Raw genomic sequence first — 21,374 nt, forward strand, 5'->3', positions numbered from 1 at the left:
CGTGAGCTCCGAAAAGCGTGTGCTTAATTTTAGTCGTTCCAATTTGTATGCTTTCGATCATCAAGGACAGCCGTTCTCATAAGTTATGGATCAAACTTAACCTCATCTTACTTCTTGAGTGCGGCACCGGTTCCGAACAGAGCTGCCCCGTCATGGTACCAACCGCGGAGACGTAGCGAAAACTTTTCACTTCCTGCAGTAGTACGTTGTACGGGGAATGCTTCGAACGATTCGACGGCCGAGTGGCGCGCCCCGCTTATGCGATAGCAAAGAGCCCGATGTCCCCACACCCACCAGTGATACCACACTTTGACCACTGCAAGTTGACAAGTATCTAGTAAGGCTGAGATCTGGGCGAGTTGGTATGCATTCATACTGGTGAACAGCGCAAAAAAGGCGGGACAACAATTAGTAGCAGCGCTTGTCTTGTTGTTGTCCCGCCTTTTTTGCGCTGTTCACCAGTTTGACAAGTACCTCCTAGGCAGGTGCCAAGAGCCAACTGCCAAGGTTGGTACATGGAAGAGCCAGCTGCGACCTCCCACGGTTGGCTAGTGGCAAAGTGTAGCATCTGACTCGCATTTAGGAGGTGCCGGGTTCGATTTTCGGTGCCGCAGGGTACCCTTCGGTTTTGTAATGGGTACAAGATTTCCCCCCGCCAGGTACTGGGCTCTTCTGGGGCGAAATGCTTGGGAAAAGGGTCTTGGACCGAAACGTCGCGTTGACGGGCCAGTGATGAGTTCCGCCGTCGAACAACCCTAAATCCGCCCCGTGCGGTATAAGCACACTTGTGGCCCTCAACCGCTGAAACGCCCAAGCGTACTTAAAGTGCGACATTCAAACTCTTTCATACTGTCACAAGTATTCTGTGGAAAGGTGCATGACTTGTGCACAAAAGTCATTGATGCGAAGCACAGGTTTTAATTAAAACATTTGCTTAGGGCTAAGATTTCAGTAACCATGTCACTGAAGGCGTTTTTCATTGACTCGTAGGTGGACCCGGATCGGGTGAGCTGGCACGTACAGCACTTGGCGCACGGTCTCGCGGCGACGAGGTCGTTGCGGCGCCTCGCCATCAAGTTCACCTTCTCCATCAGCGAGATGCATCATCTCCTGCTCGCAGCTCGCGACTGCGCCACGCTCGAGGAGCTGCACCTTCCGCGCCTTGGGATCACGCAATATTCTACTGTGTGTCACGCCGTAATACGTGGGGGCTCCATGGGCAAGCTGACCGTTGGAATGTGAGTGACCAGTGCGTTTGGTTGGTCCTCCATATGCGGCTTTCTTAATTCTCTCAAAAAAAAGTCTTAGAAGTACATATTGTTAAGAGGTGACAAGCCTAGGAAAAGGACGACATGATGTAAGATGATAATATGGTTTAATGGCTGTGGGCCTAGCGCGAGGCTCCGTCCCGCGCCACTGCCCTCTCGAGGGATCGTCCCAATCGATTGCTTAAATTTTCAGTGATGAGGTGGCGATAACCATGATCATAAAAGATAGAAGATGAAAGGCTTGCCACTAAAATGAACGAGATGTTCTGGTGAACGGTTGTCCCTGGAGCTTCAGGTCCAGAGGTCGGTCGCCCACAGGGTTTAAGGACTCGCCGGACACCTTGGGCAGGGGTGCCGTCTTGAATTGGGTCGTCGTCGGGTCATACTGCGTCTGGTCCTGGTCGTCGTGTCTTGTGGTCGGGGTTGGGGAAAGCGGCTGGTCAGTTATGGTCAGGTCGGGCTCGGGTTGAGCCGGCGGCGGAGTCCAGGTCCCCTCGGCCAACAACGACCGAGAGCAGAAGGTGGCGATGCTCCAGGGACCGGGATGACGAGGAGGAACCCGCACCTCCACCAAATGTTACGAGGTGGCAAGCCTAGGAAAAGGACGACATGATGACAGATGATAATATGGTTTAATGGCTGTGGGCCTAGCGCGAGCGCTCCGTCCCGCGCCACTGCCCTCTTATTCGTCTTCGTAACAAAATGTAAAAAAAAGCACGCGGATAATCTGCTACTTATGTACGTTTTTTGGACGGTTTCGTTTGCGAATTCAATAGCTGCTTGGGTTATTATTAGACCGATCTCATTGTAGTAGGCAGTGTTTATACTTTAGCGAAACTTCGTGAAACCCTGCCACAGCAGTTGTGATGCTTATTAGGGATTGTTTAGCGTTAGCTCGTATTAAACCGTGCCCCAGTGTCCCGCCGTCGCCTTCAGCGTCCACAGCGCCACTTGCAACCTAGCTCGCTTCGCCGGTGGCTTAATGGAGAGACGAAATTCCCCTCTGAGAAAGAAAGCGGTAGAGAGGGTGCCGGGCGATGGGCGGCGATGTGAATAGAGGGAAATCCTATTCACCATCTTAGGAGAAAGGGGAGAGGGAACAGTGTTACGCTGGAGGCGACAGTGGCCTAATGGCTTGGGCGACCGTCATAGGCTGCGGGAGGTCGTCGGTTCGAGCCCTACCCAAAACCGCTGCAGTCCTGGGCAAAGTCAAGATGCAGCTCCGGCTGTCTGCCTTTGCAACAACAACAACAAAAAGAAACAAGCCATGTCTGCGGAAAATTCCTTGCTGCAACACCACAGCAAACGCTCAAACATTCGTGTTACACACTCGTAACCGTCCTGTTCCGTTTTCTTAGAACTTTTATTCACCATTGGGGTAAAAGTAATAAGAAAAAGACGCGTTCGCTAAGAGTACACAGGATGACGCTGAACGTGCTAGAATTTATTCTTGTGAAAGGGTCTTTTACTGCTCTTTTTTTTCCTTATCCATGAGCTACACATTATCCACCGTAAACAGCTCGCAGCGCCTCTGAGTTCTTCCGAATAACTGCAAAGCATTTTCGCATGCAATTTGTGTTGGAGCTATCGTTGGTCATCAGTGCTTTCCTGCATACATTCTATATCGGCGTTGAAGCCCCATGAATTTTATCCTAGACAAGCGTAGCACGAAGCCAGGGGAAAGCTTGTACCCACTGCATGACCGGTGGTACCCAGCGACACTAGGGATTGAACCTTGCGGCCTCGGCATGCGAGGCGGATAGTCAAGTCAATAGCTCACCGCTTGTTCGCATAGCAGCCTGAAATGTAATACGAACATTGCGCCGAAGGAAAAACAAGAACACTGAAGTCCCTCGTTCAGAAGAAACACAGGTGCAGTCGCGGCATCTAGCATGTTCCGGTTGTGTTCAGTTTTGTTCAGGTACGATCCTTGCGTTAAAATCCTTCAGATAAGGGTGCCGTTCACCAAATACCCGACGTAGTCGTCGGCGGCGTGAGCGACAAATCCCCAGAGAAGCAAAGTCAGCCACCTGCCGCCTTAGTCAGATGACCTTGTGACGTCATCACAACCGGCCCATGCCCGCAGGGGCACCTTGTGTAACGAGGTGTTGGTTCCTGGCGCCACCACGCGCCCTTAGCCCGAAGCTGTCATCCGTACCAGGGCGATAGGTTGAGTGGTGGAGGCAAGAAACCGTGAACGGTGGCGGTCGAAGAAGTGGTCAATCCTCGGCCGATGGGCTCCTCGTCCGTCTACCAGGCGGGATGTCTCGGGATCTTCCTCTGTGCATAAGGGTGAATCAGAGGCGACAGAATATTAGGAACCCTCAGTGTGTACATGCCGTACGGATAAATCTGCAAAAAAATCTGATCGGCCCCCGAAAAGGGGTAGCACCGATGTCAAAAAATTGATGCCACAGAAGACAGAAACATCTACGAAGTTTTTTATGGTGCACTCAAATGCTCATGAACCGTAGCCAACTTCTCTGCATTCGTGATCGCCTAAACTCTAAAGAGCTGTGTAGGCAAAAACTACAAAGCAAAAAAGCAGTGAACCGGAGATTTCTTTGTAGAAATAAACACAAAAGAACAATGCAACAAACTGCTGTCATTACAAAATCTTGGAGAAATGAGTGTACAGGTAACTCCGCACCGCACCCTTAACCAATAAAAGAGCGTCATAACTGAATTTGAACTCCTACAGAGTACTGATGCGGAAATAGAATAACTAGCCGAACAAGGAGTAATAGCAGCCCGACGAATAAACATACGGAGAAACAATGCTGAAATCAAGACCAAACACATAGTCCTAACTTTCAATAGCACAACTCTGCCTGATTCCATTCACGCCGCATACCTCCACTGTAAAGTCCGCCCATACATACCGAATCCGAGACGATGATTCAAATGCCAGCGCTTTGGACACAGCATGTTGGCTTGCAGGGGTAAACCCACTTGTGTCACATGAGCAGAAGACACACATACCGAGGAAAGACGCGAATGCACACCGAAATGCATCAACTACAATGGCGCACATGGCGCGTACTCCATGTCGGGCCCAGCCTGGAAAACAGAAAAACAAATTATTACTTTGAAGACCACAGAAAACCTGTCCTACCTTGAGGCAAAAAAAGTCTGTTTCCAACGGAAAGGGACATACTCTGAAGCGGTTAAGCGGTGACCGCCGCGGCCTTTGGTTTCTGTCGGCACCGAGGTCGATCCGATGGACCTGGTGTTGACATCCAAGTCCCCACCACAGAAGCCGGTGGCACAGTTCACAGCGCTGAATATTTCGCGAGAAGACCACGCGATCCTCGTCGGAGGCCCTCAGGCGCCACTTTAAGCAGCGGCATCCTCGGCAACAGACACCCAGAACAGCTCTGCTGAACTGCACCTGTCGCACAACCCCTCTAAGAAGGCAACTGCTGGTCCAAATGAGTCTGCCACTGGAGCAGGGACTGGTTCAGCAGTGCCAACAAAAAAGGCTAATGCGTAGGCCACGGGCCATCGCTACCAAGAAGCATCCTCCACGTCCACCGTGGAGGATACGGATGTCAGCGAAAGTCCGCCGACCTCTAAAACTCACACAACCGCGGCGTCTCCGCGGAAATCCGGCGCCACAAGAGTGGTGATGGATTCAACTCCTGGTTCACCACCGCTGCAGCGGCGGCAAGTCTCCCTAGAAAAAAAGGGGAAACCATGAATCACTGCTCTTGAGAATAAGTAACTTTCCCCAATCCCCAACTTATCACAATGGCTTATCTAATACAATGGAATCGTAGAGGTCTACACAGAAACTACACAGACATAACCGATATGCTCAAAACAATGGCACCTACAGCTGTGTGCCTGCAGTAAGCGAACCTTGGGCCACAGCACACACACTTCTTAAAGAATTGTACTATTTTCCGGAAAGACCAAGTGCAAGCTAGCCGACTCTCAGGAGGCGTCGCTATCATTACGCAAAGCGATGTCCCTGCAAGAGAGGTATCATTAAAGACGAACTTAGAAGCGGTCGCAGTAAACATCGTTAGACAAGAAACAATAACAATATGCTCTGTGTGCATACCACCACACAACACAATTACCATGCATGATCTAGAAGAACTTCTGAAACAATTCCTGAGCCATATGTGATAATTGGGGATTTTAACGCACACTCTTCATTCTGGGGAAGTGAGCGTACTAATTCCAGGGGTCAGCTCATCGAGGATTTTATTGTTTCGAATAGCATATGTTTAATGAATACGGGAAGAGCCACGTGCTGCTGCCCCAGCTCTGTAAAAATGACCTGCCTCGATTTAGCATTTGCATCTTCATCGGTTTTTAACGATTTTCTTTGGGATGTTTTAGACGACCCTCAGGGAAGTGATGACTTACCTACGGTTTTAAAGCTAACATCAGCTACATTCATCCTCCCTACGAAGCCACGGCGATGGAATATTCACCTCGCCGATTGGGCACTTTTCAGAACGAAGGCCACACTGGAAAATGAATATGCCGAAACCCATACAATAGAAGAAATAAATGAAAAATTTGTGACATGTTCAATATCTGCAGCAGTAGAGGCTATCCCACAAACGTCTGAAATTGCACGAAAAACACACAAGGCTTGGTGGTCAAATGAATGCACATTAGCTAAAAAGAAGCAGAACAAGGCTCGGGCAACTTTCGAAGACACCCTACTGCAGGAAACTTGCTCACCTTCAAAAGGGCTAAATCCAAAGCACGATACATTAGACGCAACGCAGAAAGGGCATCATGGCAACAGTACATATCCTTGTTAAACAGCTCAATATCATCAAAGAAAATATGGGAGCAGGTGCGGAAATTCACAGGAGATTTTACTACTTTCACATTTCGGAAGCTAACAACACCCGGTACTCAAACAACATTAGAAGAGCAGGCCAACATATTGGGAAAGCATTTTTCCACAGTTTCAAGCTCATCCAACTAGACACACACACATTCCAAAAGCAAAACACAATAGTAGAAAAACAAAAACTTCCCTTGGAACATGCATACATGAAGACTACAATCATCATCATCATCATTTATTAACCCTTAAGGGTCCCGTGGGGCATTACATAAGGGGGGGGGGGATACAAGTGTCCGACGGTCATACATAAGAAAAGGCAAAAAAAGAACAAGAAGAGAGGAAAAAAAAGAATAAAAACTAGAAAGAAAACTAGACGAAGCAAAACAGTAAACAAATTATCAAGTCAATCAAAAACAATGTGAAAAAAAAAACATACAGAAATACGCACCACAGTTAAACAACGCGTCCAATAAAGCGATCGTTTTGCAGCACATCGCAGCTGATACTTGGAAAGTTTTCTTCTTCTTGGAAATGGTCGATGAGTAGCTGTCTAAAGTTGGAAGGATTAGTTTCAACGACAATGTTTTCGGGTAAGTTATTCCAAAATTCGATCGCGCAAAGAAGAAACGATTTGTTGATTGCATTGGTGGAGCCGTGCAAGCGCTGTATGCTAAATGAATTATATAAACGGCGAGATGATCGTACCGCAGTGCGCAGAAGGTTTTCACGAAGTGCTGGAAAACTGAAGTACAGTTTGTGGAATAGGCAGAGGACAGAAATTTTTCGGCGAAGCGCCAATGATTTGAGACCGAGAGATGATTTCATCAGAGTAACACTGAGCCGAGGTGTGTACTGCAAGGTGATGAAACGTGGTGCCCGGTTCTGGATGGCCTCGAGTGAGTCAATGAGGTAGACTTGGTGCGGGTGCCATATTGTTGAGGCGTATTCTAGTTTGCTGCGAATATATGTTTCATATGCTAGTTCTCTGATGGCTGGGGGGGACATGGAAAGTGATCTCCGGATGAATCCAAGTGACCTGGAAGCGCTAGCGCATAATTTTGTTATGTGATCTGTCCATGTTAGACTGGTCGTTATCTCAATGCCGAGGTACATGTATGAATTAGTTTGAGGCACGGCTATGGAGTTCAGGGTGTATGGGAAATAAAGATTGGAGCGTTTGCGTGAAATGTGCATGAATTTACATTTTGAGACATTGAGCTGCGTTAACCAGTCGGAGCACGACTTCTGGATTCTGCTGAGGTCTTCCTGTAATACAGTCTGGTCACTGCTGTTGCTGATGCGGCGATAGAGGACGCAATCGTCCGCGAAAAGACGGACGGTTGATGAGATGCCAGAAGGTAGATCATTGATAAATATTAAAAACAGTAACGGAGCAAGAACCGATCCCTGGGGGACCCCTGAGATTACTCGAGTAGTTTCGGAAGTACGACCGGCGATGACTGTGAACAGTTGGCGGTTGGTTAAGAAGCACTGAATCCAGTATAAAGTAAGATGGTCGAGTGACAGACGGGAGAGCTTGGACAGCAGGCGTTGGTGGGGGACGCGATCGAAGGCTTTGGCAAAATCTAAGTAGATGATATCGGTTTGAAATGAGGAGTCTAAATTTAAGTGAAGATCAGTAGTGAGCTCGAAGAGTTGTGTTTCGCACGAAAAGCCTGCCCTGGAACCATGCTGATTGAGAAAGAAAAAATAATTCTGATCGAGGTGAGATGCAATTTGTGAGTATAATATGTGCTCGAAGAGTTTACACGAGATACATGTCAATGAAATCTGTCGGTAATTCGAGGGGTCGGTGCGATCTCCAGCTTTGAAAATTGGTACAACTTTGCTTATCTTCCAGTCTTCCGGAAGTTGGCTAGTTTCGAGAGATTGGGCGAAAATCAGTTGTAGGATTTGGCTTGTAATGTATTTTGTTCCTTTGATGATCTTGGCGGGGATGTTGTCTGGTCCAGGAGAAGTGTATGGTTTCAGGTTGTCAATGAGAATTAAGATTCCCTCTGACGTGATGACAATAGGTGGCATAGGTGCATAATTAAGGTTAGGCAGGTCAAAGCTGCTACTTTCTGTGGGCTCATGAGTGAAAACAGAGGTGAAATATGTGTTCATTACATCGGAGCGCTCGAGATCTGTAACATCGGAGCCGTCTCGCGCCTTCAAAGAAATATTGTAGGAATGGTTTTTATTGGGCATGAGTAGGCTCCAAAATTTTTTCGGGTTCACTCGTAATATGTTCATGAGGCCGTGGCAGTAAAAGTTTCTTTTCGAAGATCGTAAAAGGTGTATGTATTCGTGTAGGCAATCGACGTATTTCTGCCACCTCACCTGTGCATCCTGATTTCTTGGCACTGCGGAAAAAGCGTTTCTTCTTTCGAGATAATTTTCTCAGCACATTGGAGTACCACGGTTTACCGGTGTCCCCTCGGATGCAGATTAGCGGGACATAAGTATCTAAAAGAGATAAAAGTTCTTCCTTAAAAAAAAACACCAGTTTTCATTCACCGATTTCGTGTGTCTGGAGATTCCAAAAGCGCAAAGGAAATCTTCGAGATGGGCGTTAATGCTCGCGAAGTCAGCCTTGGAATAATCTCGGATATATTTAATAGACGGTTGGCGGATGGGAATTTGAATGGAAAGGTTGAAAGATATTAGGCAGTGATCGCTTAGTCCACTAGTACGCGAAAGCGATTCGATCAATTGAGGGTTAGAAACGAGGACTAGGTCGAGAATGTTTGAACCTCGCGTTGGAAGGCACACAGCTTGAGAAAGGTTGAAGGTAAGGACTAGTTCTAAAAAGTCTTTGGATTGCCGAGATGATGCAGTCAGGTTTTCTCAGTCGATGTCAGGGAAATTGAAGTCCCCACAGACTTTAAGATTGGCGTGAGGGAAACGAGACTGTAAGTCTTCAAGAACAGAGTGAAGGTCATTAATAAACGAGGGATCGCTGTCAGGGGCTCTGTAGCATGCGACTAGTATGTTGGTACCAGAGGAAAAGGAGAATTTAATGCATAATATTTCACTATGGCTGGTAATACTAACTAGAGTCGAAGAAAAGCTTGTTTTCACTAGAGCAAGGATTCCGCCTCCCCTGCGGTCTACTCTGTCTAGCCGGTACACGTTAAATGACTGATTGTCATGAAGTAGTTCGAAATCTTGAATGTCGGGTGTCAGCCATGATTCAGTGAATAATGCGATGCTTATTAATGCGAGCTTATGCGAGCTTATTACAATGCAGGAACTAAACACAGTACTAACGTCTGGTAAAAAAACAGCACCAGGCCCAGACAATATACATTATGCCATGCTTGCCCACCTCTCTGAGACTGCCATAGAGGCTCTCCTAAAGTTTTTTTAATAAAATATGGATGAGTGGAGAAATCCCCCAAGCATGGAAAGAAGCAATCATAGTACCCTTCTTAAAACCTGGGAAACCACCAACTAGTCCCACCAGTTACAGGCCAATAGCACTCAGTAGCTGTATAGCAAAATCATTCGAAAGCATTCTAAACATCAGACTAACCTTCATACTTCAGTCCCAGCAACTTTTAGATATACACCAGTGCGGTTTTAAAAAGAGATGCTCCACAACCATCACCTTGTACGCTTTGAGAACACAGTCCGGGAAGCGTTCATCCACAACCAACACTGTATCGGGGTCTTCTTCGACCTAGAGAAGGCTTACGATACCACGTGGAGGTTCGGTATCCTCCGTGATCTAGCGGGCCTAGGTATCCGCGGCAGGATGCTGAGCTGTTTGATCGACTTCCTGACCAATCGTACGTTCAGAGTCCGCCTAGGCGCAACCTTCTCCAACACTTTTATTCAAGAAACTGGCGTACCCCAGGGGTGCATCCTCCGCACCACCTTATTCATCATCAAAATGAATTCCATAGGAAAAGTAATCCCAAAATTCATAATGTACTCAGTTTACGTAGATGACCTCCAAAAATTCAGGGGGCACTTTGACTGTCTAAAGTGCGTAGAGGCGAAAGCGTTTTCCGCACCACTTTGACTGCTTCTGTGGCACTGGTGGCGCCACATGTAATTGAGTACTAATTACTAAGTGATGACAAACCACTAATGAATGATTAATTACTGATTAATGTCTGACTACTAATTAACTGCTAATTAATGACGCTTAAGCTTCGCTTTTAGGAGTGGAACGCGACAGCGTGTTGTAGCGCTGCCAGGGAGTCCACGGAACGCCACCACCCGTTCGGCGCGATCCCTTGCCGTTTGAAGGCAACGGTTTTTGAGGAAAGGAAATGGCGCAGGAATTCTGAGTCATCTCGGTGGACACCTTAACCGCACCGTAGAGGAAGGGAGGAAGTGGGAGTGAAAGAAAAAAGACAAAGATGGCCCGTAATTAAGAAAATGAAAATTGTATTTGAGGAAAGGAAATTACTCTGTAACTGTCTCGCATATCTCGGTGGACACCCGCCAAAATTCAGGGGGGGGGGGTGCACTTTTTTGACCTAAAGCGCGGTCACTGATGTGTGTTTAAGATGTTAAACTTCGCCTCTAAGAGTGGAACGCGACAGCGTCTTGCAACGCTGCCACGGAGTCCAGAACGCCATCGCTCATTCGGTTCTACGCCTCGCTCGTCGGTAAATTGGTTTTTGAGGAAAGGAAATGTATCTGTCTCTCATATCTCGGTGGACACCTACACCTCGCTGGAAGGGAAGGGAGGAGGATGGCAGTGAGCGAAGACACCGTATTCACTAGACGCGCTTTTGTTCATTCCAAACCATCGACCTGGCATGGCGGAGTGGATAGCATGCTCGTCTCGCACTCCGAAGACCGGGGTTCGATTAACGAGCTCGACCAATTTCCTACTCCGTTTCATTTATTTATATGACCTGACTAGAAAAGTTAATTAGGCTAATTGGGTACTTCAGCAAATAATTAAGCTCAGTCCCACTTACTTGGAGCATCACTATATGATCCCTTCAATTGGTCGCATGGTTACTAGCCAAAGTACAATTGGCCCCGTTTGAAATTGGCGCACTGTGACGTCAAGACCGTTTCGACCAACTGAAAAGCGTGACATTTCTGTCCACAACTGCTGCTTACAATGATGAGACATTAAAGGCTTTCGCCTTAATAGCATTGCGAAGCAATACGTGGTTCTGTTGCCGTTCTTCTCGTTCTTCTTCTGTCTCCGCAGCTCGCTGATGCTTTCTCTTTGCAACCTGCCGAAGCGTATAGGCTGGAGGCGGCATTTCATGGGCTTGACGAGTAGCGCGCAGACAGGCCTCGGCTGTGGCTATGCGCCGCGCAAGGCAACGGCGTGAGATGGGGCCCCGTTATTAAGCAGATGGTATGACGTCACATAGCGCGCAGCGCCCCTGGTGAGAGGAGCGGGAATCAGGCCGTGGCTATGCGCCGCGCAAGGAGAGGCGTGAGATGGGGCCCCGTTCTTACACAGATGGTATGACGTCATGCAGCGAGGTCACGCGAAAGGTCAAGCGTGGCTATGCGGCCGCGGCACGGCACGGGCTGAGGTGGTAGCGAAAGTAGTATTGCTTCGCAATAACAAATAAACTGTCTACCTGGGCAGATAGAAACGGATTTAGATTTTTCCCTCAGAAAACAGTAGCGGTTCTGTTATCTTTGAGACGAGGCCTACAGGCCGACCCCTAACTGTATTTAAATCAAACGTCATTACCTGTCAAACAAGAGCATAAATTTCTAGGGATAAATGAAAGGTGAAAAACGTAGCGCAAAGAGACGAGGACACAGAAAGACGAACAACACACGGCGCTAACTTCCAACAATGGTTTATTTCAGAAAGAAAGGTGGTTTGGAAGTTAGCGCCGTGTGTTGTCCGTCTTTCTGTGTCCTCATCTCTTTGCGCTACGTTTTTCACCTTTCAGTTATGAACCAACAAGCCCAAGCATATACCCTTCTAGGCATAACCTTCGATAAAAAGCTCACTTTCTTGCCACATATAAAAAGCTTAAACAAAAAAGCTTCCCATGCCCTCAATGTGCTGAAACTAGTGTCAAGAAAACGCTGGGGGTCTGATAGGGCATGCCTGTTACACATCTATCGTTCTCAGGTCCGCTCTAAGTTCGACTATGGGTCCATAGTATATGGCTCAGCAAGACCATCTTACATAAAACGACTGGATCCTATCCACAATCTTGGTTTAAAGTTGTCTTCCGGTGTTTACAGAACTTCCCCAATAGCAAGTCTGTATGTGGAAACTAATGAACCTGCCTTAGAAGATCGAAGAACTGCACTAACTTGTACATACATCCTCAAAATCCTTTCTCAGCCCAAACATCTCTGTTATCCAATTGTCACGAAATGCCCATCCCGAATACTCTTCAACAAGCCTCACGCGATTAAGTTGTTGCTCTTGCGCTTTGAAGAAAAATGCCAAGCTCTGAACATACTGAATGAAATTAAAAGTATTGCCCCAAGACACGAAGCGCTACCACCATGGTACACCCTCCCCACAGTGTGTGATGTCACACTAACACGCCTTGGAAAAAGGTGTACACCACATGACTATATAATACAAGAATATCTAGGACTGCAAGAAAAATACAGAAATTATACTGCATTTTATACTGATGGGACAAAAACTCATGCTCATGTAGGAAGCGCAGGAATACAAGGATAAAATTAAAATGCAGTACGACTGCCCTCATGTGCTACAGTTTTCACCGCTGAGTGTTATGCCATTTGTGTTGCGGTACAGAAAATAACAAATGAAAACATCAAACACAGCATCATTTATACAGATTCACTGAGCGTCCTTACAGCATTAAACTCCAAAAATGCCACGGAGCCACTGATTGGAAGCATCATACACAATATAGTTAAGGTCACAACACAAAAACATGTTATAAAATGCTGCTGGGATCCCAGTCACGTTGGCGTTAGGGATAATGAGAGAGCCGACATGTGTGCTGCACAAGCCAGAACCATGGAAATAAAACATGTGAATTTGCCTCCTAAGGATTACATGAAGTTAGTGCATAGCAAACTAAGAGCTAAATGGCAAGATTCTTGGGAAAATGAAGGAAACAACAAGCTGCATACTGTAAAGCACATTTTGAAAGAATGGAAATCATGCCGCCATAAAGAACGTTTTATCGAAGTAATTTTATGTCGTTTACGCATAGGCCACACACACGTCACCCATAACTTCTTATTAACAAAAAAAGACAAACCTGTGTGTGAAATGTGTGGTGAGGAGCTCACAGTAAATCACATTTTAATTTCTTGTTCGCATCTCGAAGAACTTCGAAAAAAATTTTTATGGTATTTTAGAATGAACACATTCCATTTCATCCCGTATTTCTTTTAGGCGAGAAAACATTTGTCGAGTTTTCACTTGTTTGTAAGTTTCTAATGAAAGCCAATGTTTTAAATTTAATATAATGTAACCTCTATACACTTGACATAACATCATCTAACCTTGTGTTTGGCGCATGATAGCCATAGTTGCTTATGCACCGTAAAACCCCATATAACTAACTAACTAACATTTTTACATATTGGCAACGACCTGAAAGCTGTCATGTGGTTCCAGGTTGAGCGCTCGCAACAAACTCCGGTCGGCGGCGTTATTTTTCACGTTCCGCGACTTTCTGGTAGAAGAGCCTGCGGAAGCAATCAACCTGGTGTTCACGCCACCGTGCTCACCGTGCCGTGTCGGCTGCCAGTGTGGAGATCATCTGTCATCTCTCGAGGTGGTGTTCCGGATGAGAGACGTGGATCCAGAGATCGTGCCGGCGTTGAGAGCCTACCTGCCCCTCACACGGAGTCTGAGGAGACTCGACGTGCGCTTCCCAGCATCCACTTCTGGCGCACACTTGGTCATTGAGGGTATCGCTCTGAACAGCAGCATCGAGTATCTCAGTTTGAAGTGTAAGTAAGGGGGGGTGTCTATCAGTTGCCAGTGCTCAAAGTTGAGAGGTGAAGCTCAGTTATGTGCCAGACGTGCGGTGTTTAAATTGATAAAGACAGACTTAAAGACAACACGACCAGTTAAATGCAATCTGTACTGCTTTCGATGTAGTGGAGAAAAAAAAACGAAACAAGAGCACATAATGAAAGCTTGATAAAAACATACATGGGAAAAGAAAAACGACACGCAAGTGAACTGTGTTTTTCACTGCAATGGTAGAAAGTCTGAGTTGGTAGGTTGCCTTTAAATGGTCGTGTAATCGTCTTTTACTGTCTTTGTCAACCAAAGGAGTGCACGTCTTACATATGACCATGTTCCAACTAGCGCAGTCTCTAGCACTTCTTTGACACTGATTGTTGTGAGCGTCAGTTTCATCGTGTACGCTGCCCTTCACTATGCTTACTGGAGCTTTTGCAAAGCTCGCCCGCACAGATGACGGCTTAAAATAACAGCTGGCTGCAAGCTGCCTGAAAACGCAAATTATGCCTCCTTTGACAGCAGCTGACGTGAGCTAGTTCACCTAGACTATATTGAGGGTACTGGCAGAGATGCCTGGCAACTTCCGATGAATCCGCTCTTACAAAGCATAACCATAACAAGCGAGTATATTTCGCTCTCCAGTACCACCATCAATTGTTGGCATGTTAGTCAAGCTAGCCGCAATTTGTCGTGCATGTTGACCATGTGTAGCTTCATGTGTGGCTGCGCTGAGAATAAACACCTAGTTTTGTCCCGGTACCACCACCCTTCCCTCTTTAAGCAGAACTTAAATATTCCTTTGTTTTCGTATTCAGTAAAGACGTGCTTATAGCGTATATGCGAACGGAGAGTCTAAAAAGAACTACCACCACTAAACCACCAAGCAAGACGTTACCAGGAATGATCGGTAACGTGGAGACAGTTGCAGACTAATGCCAATCCCTGCCACAGCCTTCTAAATGAAATCAACGCAACTGTATACAGTAATAAAGCTCACTGCGGGTGGCTCCTGGTTATACCGCATATCAAGGTCATTCCTTAAAACGTGAGCTACCCCGATGAATCGCAACTCAACTCTTGAGCACCAAGAGGCAGCTCTGTCTGGCATGAACCTCGAATACCCGCTCCGGCTGATTGACAGGGCAGATTGGACAGCACAAGCCATTGGGCGCAGAAATGAGATGGCAACAATGTTTCAGTTTTTCACTCTCACTGATTCACTCAGCCAGTGAGCCAGTCAGTCATTCAGCGAGTCATTCATTCACTCAGTCATTCACTAATTCAGTCCTTCACTCAATCACTCAGCCATTCAATGAGTCACTCAGTTAGCTCAGTCAGTCAGTCACTCGATCAGTCACCCAGTTAGACACTAGGTCAGTCACTCAGTCAGTGTCTCACTCACTCACTCACTCACTCACTCACTCACTCACTCACTCACTCACTCACTCACTCACTCACTCACTCACTCACTCACTCAATCTCTCTGTCTGTCAGTCAGTCTCTCAAATACGGTCAGTTAGTCAGTCTCTCTCTCTCTGTAAATCAGTGAGTACCACACTGTCAATCAGTCTCACACTATCAGTCAGTCAGTATCCTGTTATGTCCACGGTTTCCCCGAAGATACAAGGCGTTTGCGAACACAAAACTATTTATTATCGCTCGACTCAAGCGGTGCGCGCTGGCAGCCGCTCATCGGCGCGATCCGAAGTCATCTCTCCTGTCTAGGCACGGCAGGCTGGTGCAGACAGGAGAGGGCTCGGGGGAAAGGAGGAAGGGAACGTCGAGAGGTTCGTCGGCCCTTCGTTCACGCGCGCAACCCGAACACAACACCTCGGCGGGAATCGCGCACTGGCTGAGCGGTTCGTTTGTCCCCCGTCTACGCGTCTACGCGCAAGACACAACACTTCCTCCCCCCTTAGAAAGGGGCCTGGTAGCGGTCAGGAGGCCGGCGTGCACGTGTGGAAGCGCGCTGTAGTACGGCCGTGGCATTAGAAGAGGCGCTTGCCGTTTCTGTATTTGGCGTACACCTTGCGTGTTGAAGCGGTGCGTCTTCCGCCACGATATCCCAAACCACGGTACCAGGGGCCGAAGGGCTGCTTGTTCGGATCGGTGTCGTTTGCGGCGGTGCCTTCAGAAGACGAAGCTGGTCGAGGTGTCGGCGAGCAATGCCCCCCTCCATATGTACGAGCCAGGATCTTTTCCCAATGCGTCTGTCTATTACAGCTGGGGCCCACGCCTGCTGTCCGTGGAATTTTCGAGCAAGAACGCGTTGGCCCTTTCGCATTCTCTTAACGCGGGGAAGATCGTCTTCCTTCTGTCCGGTTTCAGGTGCTGGCTCCGGAAGGACGGCGCTCAGGTGGGTTCGCAGCTCGCGTGCGAACATGAGCTGCGCTGGGGTACGGCCGGTTGTGTTTTGCACCGTGCTGTGCTGTTTGAAGAGAAAGCGGGCGATGCGTAGATGCAATGACCCAGCTTGTTCCTTCAGTAAAGCTCGCTTGAGCTCTGCCACGTATCGTTCAACCTGGCCGTTTGTAGCCGGATGGTAGGGAGCCGATGTGACGGCTGCGATACCGTTTTGTTTGAAAAACTGCCTGATCTCCGCTGACACGAAGGCGCTGCCGTTATCAGAGACGATTTTTCTTGGCAATCCAAACGCGGCAAACAATGTTCTCAATGCCTCAATGACCGCAGCTGACGTTACTTTGGTCATCTGTTTTACTTCGACCCATTTAGTGTAGGCGTCGACAATAACAAGAAACGTGCTTCCCTCGACCGGTCCTGCAAAATCGATATGAATAGTGTGCCAGGGCTCACTTGCCTTCTCCCACTGTGGGGCCGGGGCCCTTGGTGGCGCCGTTTGGTTGTTTTGGCATATCTTGCAATTCTGAGCACTTTCTTCGATGTCGCTGTCGATTCCAGGCCACCACATGAAGCTTCGGGCGCATTTCTTCATAGCCACAATGCCTCGATGGCCTGCATGAAGCAGTGACATAGCTTGCGCGCGTAATGCTGGTAGGATAAGAACTCGTGACCCACAGGTGATGCAACCGCGGTGCGTACTTAACTCCGTAGCTCTCTTGCGATAGGCGTTGAAGCTTTCTCCCTTTAGTCGGCTCACGTTGCCTTCTTGAATGGCGTTGAAAAGCTCCGATAGGGATGGGTCCTCTTGGGTCGACGTAGCAACTGTATCTGCTGTTAGCGGCGGCTGTGGCAGTGCCTCGAGCATCAACACGTCTCCCGGGTTAGGTGGTTCTTCGTGGGTCGTGCTCAGTGGTAGGCGGCTCAGTGCGTCTCCATTCTGGTGCTTCTTCCCCGATCGGTGTACAAGGTCGTAGTCATATGCTGACATTTTGATGCACCAGCGTGTCATGCGTGGTGGCAACATCTGCGGTATTAACTTCTGGGGCCACAAAATGCCTAGCAGTGGCCTGCGATCTGTTATGAACGTTACCTTTCGCCCAGCGATGTACTGGCGAAAGTGTTCGGCCGCGTAGACCACAGCAAGCCCCTCGCGATCGAGCTGAGAGTAGTTGCGCTCTGCTGCTGATAGAGTGCGTGACGCAAAAGCAATTGGTGCCTCTCTTCCTTGACTGTCAGCTTGTGAAAGAACAGCACCTACGCCGTAGGGGGATGCATCGCAGGCTATGATCAAGGGCTTGCTCTCATCGTAATGTTTGAGGGCTGTGCATTGCAAAAGAAGCCGTTTCAGGGCCTCGAATGACTCCTGATGGCTTGGCGACCAGGTCCACGGGACCTCTTTTTGCAATAGTTTGTACAGGTCGTTGGCCACAGTTGCTCGCTGTTCTAGGAACCGGTCAAAGAATGTAAGAAGTCCAAGAAAGGATTGGAGTTCCTGCTTGTTAGTTGGTGCTCGTGCCTCGGTTATTGCTCGCACCTTGTCATCAGTCGGATGGATGCCTTCAGCGTCAATTACGTGACCCAGGAATTTCACCTTGGGTACGGAAAAACAGCATTTTTCCTTGCTTATACGCAAGTTTGCGTTGGCTAGCCTTTCGAAAACTTGTTCCAAACGTGCAGCATGCTCCTCGTCTGATGCTCCTGTGACGATTACATCGTCGAGATAAACGCATGTTCCAGGAATTCCACGAAGTATTGTCTCCATATACCTCTGGAAAATTGCAGGGGCTGCCGCTATGCCAAATGGCAGTCGTTTGACTTTGGAGAGGCCCTTCAGCGTATTGATGGTAAGCAACTGCGATGTTGATTCGCTCACCTTCAGCTGCTGGTACGCTTGCGTAAGATCCACAGTGGTGAAAATTTTCCCTCCGCGAAGTGTGCTGAAGACCTCCTCTGGCGTTGGCAGCGGGTAGGAGAACGGCTTGGTAAACCTGTTCACTGTGCTGCGGTAGTCTCCGCATAGTCGTAAGGTGCCATTATTCTTCCGAACTACGACGAGTGGTGTTGCCCATTCGGAGTGTTGCGTTGGCTCAATGACGCCTTGTTCTTGCAATTTATCAAGTTCCGCTTCTACTACAGATCTTAAAGCAAAAGGTACTGGCCTTGCTTTGAAGAATTTAGGGCTGGCCTCATTGAGCAACTCGAAGTCGACAGGAGGTCCCTCGTGTCCTGGGATGTCATCGGAGAAGACTGTCTTGTACTTCTCTTGAAGGCAATCCACCACTGTCTTCGTTCCAGTCTGGTGGACGCCGCCAATGGTGATCCCAAGTGCATCAAACCAGTTCCTTCCCAGGAGGCTGGATCCACTGTTTTTAACAATCAAGAGTGGCAGCTTGCATTTCTTCCCGTTGTACACAACGTCGACGTCGGCGCTACCCAGTAGCGGCAGGCTCTGACCTGACCCCGTCCTGAGGTGCGTGTCGTCGTCTCTTATTCTGGGTGCGTGCTCCGGCCACGTTGTTCGAAAGGTGTCCTCGCTGATAATGGTGCATGCAGCTCCGGAGTCGACTTCGAACTGGATCAGCTTATTGTGGATGGTCAAGCTGGCCATTATTTTCTGACGCGTGCCGATGTTGGCAACGGTGTTTAGGTCGTACAGCGCTGACGGAGGTGATTGAAACCCTTGCTTCTCATCTTGTGCCGCGACTTCAGAAGCGTCTACGTTATGATTGCGTGACTGGGCTGATTTCCCCTGCTTCTTTTTCGTTATACAAGCTTTCTCGATGTGCCCACGCTTGTGGCAAAAGTTGCAGGTAGTTGCTTGAAAGCGGCACGTCTGCGGATTATGCTGTTCGTCACAGCGCCAACAGCGCTGGACCTTTGGAAGTTTTTTCGAACTTGCCTTCGTGTTGTGGCTCTGGTTGTTCGAATGGCTTGTCTGGTGTACTGGCTCGATAGATCGGCGCATTTGTCGCTGCTGCTGCCCCGCACTTTCCGTTCGCAAGACGATGTCATAGGCTTTTGTAAACGTTAGCTCCTTCTCCGCGAACAGGCGCTGTTGCAAGGACTCGTCACGCAGTCCACACACAAATCGATCACGCAGCATGATGTCCAGGGGGAGCATCGTGGGGTTAGCTAGCGACAGGGATGACGTTGCTCCGGCTGACTGTTCGGTGGCTGCTGTGCTCGCAGGCAGCGTTCCAAAGTTGCAGTCGGCAGCCAGTTTCTTTAGTGCCGCAACGTAGGCACTTGCTGTTTCTCCCTCCAACTGGTCACGTCGTTGGAAGCGAGCCCGGCTGTAGACTTCGGATGGCCGCGGGTCGAAGTGTTTGTGCAGTGCAGCTACGATGTCGTCGTAGGCCACGGCAGCTGGAGTGCTTGGCTGTACTAGAGCGCAAACGATGTCGTACGTCTCCTCCCCGCACAGCGTAAGCAGGTGGGCCCTCTTCTGGGCATTCTCCGTGATGTTGTTTGCCTCAAAATAGAATTCAAGGCGTCCAAACCACGATGTCCATGAGGAACCGTTGAACTCCGGTATCCGCCCAGGAAGCGTGAGCGTAGCCATGATTGTTGTACGGCGTAGCTTAACGCTGGGCTCGGATCTGCTTCCTCGTCGCCACTGTTATGTCCATGGTTTCCCCGAAGATACAAGGCGTTTGCGAACACAAAACTATTTATTATCGCTCGACTCAAGCGGTGCGCGCTGGCAGCCGCTCATCGGCGCGATCCGAAGTCATCTCTTCTGTCTAGGCACGGCAGGCTGGTGCAGACAGGAGAGGGCTGAGGGGAAAGGAGGAAGAGAACGTTGAGAGGTTCGTCGGCCCTTCGTTTACGCGCGCAACCCGAACACAACACCTCGGCGGGAATCGCGCACTGGCTGAGCGGTTCGTTTGTCCCCCGTCTACGCGTCTACGCGCAAGACACAACATATCCCACACTGTGTCAGTCAGTCTGTCTCTCACATTCTGTCAGTCAATCAGTCTCTCACATTCTGTCCGTCGGTCAGTCTCTCACACTCGCAGTCAGTCTATCTTTGTCAGTGAATGAGACTCTCACTCACTCTGGCAGTCTCTCACTCACTCTGTCAGTCTCTCACTCACTCTGCCAGTCTCTCGCTCACTCTGTCAGTCTCTTGCTCACTCGGTCAGTCTCTTGCTCACTCGGTCAATCTCTTGCTCACTAGGTCAATCTCTCACTCACTCTGTCAGTCTCTCACTCACTCTGTCCATTTCTCAGTCAGTCTCTCACTTACTCAGTCTCTCAGTCAGTCACTCACTCACTCTTCCACTGCCTCATGCAGTCACTCACCCACTCTCTCAATCACTCACTCTTTCTGTCAGTCAGTCACTGACACTTTCACTCATTCTTTCACTCACTCCATCAGTCAGTCAATTTTTCACTCATTAGGACAGTCAGTCTCTCAATCCTTCACTCATTCAGTCATTCACTGATTTATTCAATCACTCACTGATTTATTCAGTCACTCACTGATCCATTCAATCACTCACTGATCCATTCAGTCACTCACTGATCCATTCAGTCACTCACTGATCCATTCCGTCACTCACTGATGCATTCCGTCACTCACTGATGCATTCCGTCACTCACTGATGCATTCCGTCACTCACTGAAGCATTCCGTCACTCACTGATGCATTCAGTCACCCACTGATGCACTCACTGTTTCACTCAGGCACTCACTGATTCACTCATCATCGTCATCTGAATAGTCCCACTGCATGGCAAAAGCCTCTCCCATCTATTTCTAATTAACCCTGACCTTTGCCAGTTGCAGCCATCGTATCCCCGCAAATTTCTTAATCTCATCTCCCAACCTAACTTTATTTCGCCCCCTGCTACGTTTGCCTTGTCTTGAAATCCACTCAGTTACCCTTGAGGACCACCGGTCATCTTGGCTTCGCATTACATCCTCTGCCCAATTCCACTCCTTCCTGTTCATTTCTACTAGGAGGTCATTAACCCGCGTTTGTTCCCTCTCCCACTCCGCCCGC

General features: G+C 48.5%; 1 pseudogene; it reads left to right on the forward strand.

Annotated features, from left to right (window-relative positions):
- LOC149367767 (uncharacterized) overlaps window positions 1–21,374 on the forward strand; it is a 116,839-nt pseudogene that overhangs the window by 64,543 nt on the left and 30,922 nt on the right.

This window comes from Amblyomma mixtum, chromosome 1 (assembly GCF_055824585.1).
Source record: "Amblyomma mixtum isolate Tamu chromosome 1, ASM5582458v1, whole genome shotgun sequence".
NCBI classification, from domain to species: domain Eukaryota; kingdom Metazoa; phylum Arthropoda; class Arachnida; order Ixodida; family Ixodidae; genus Amblyomma; species Amblyomma mixtum.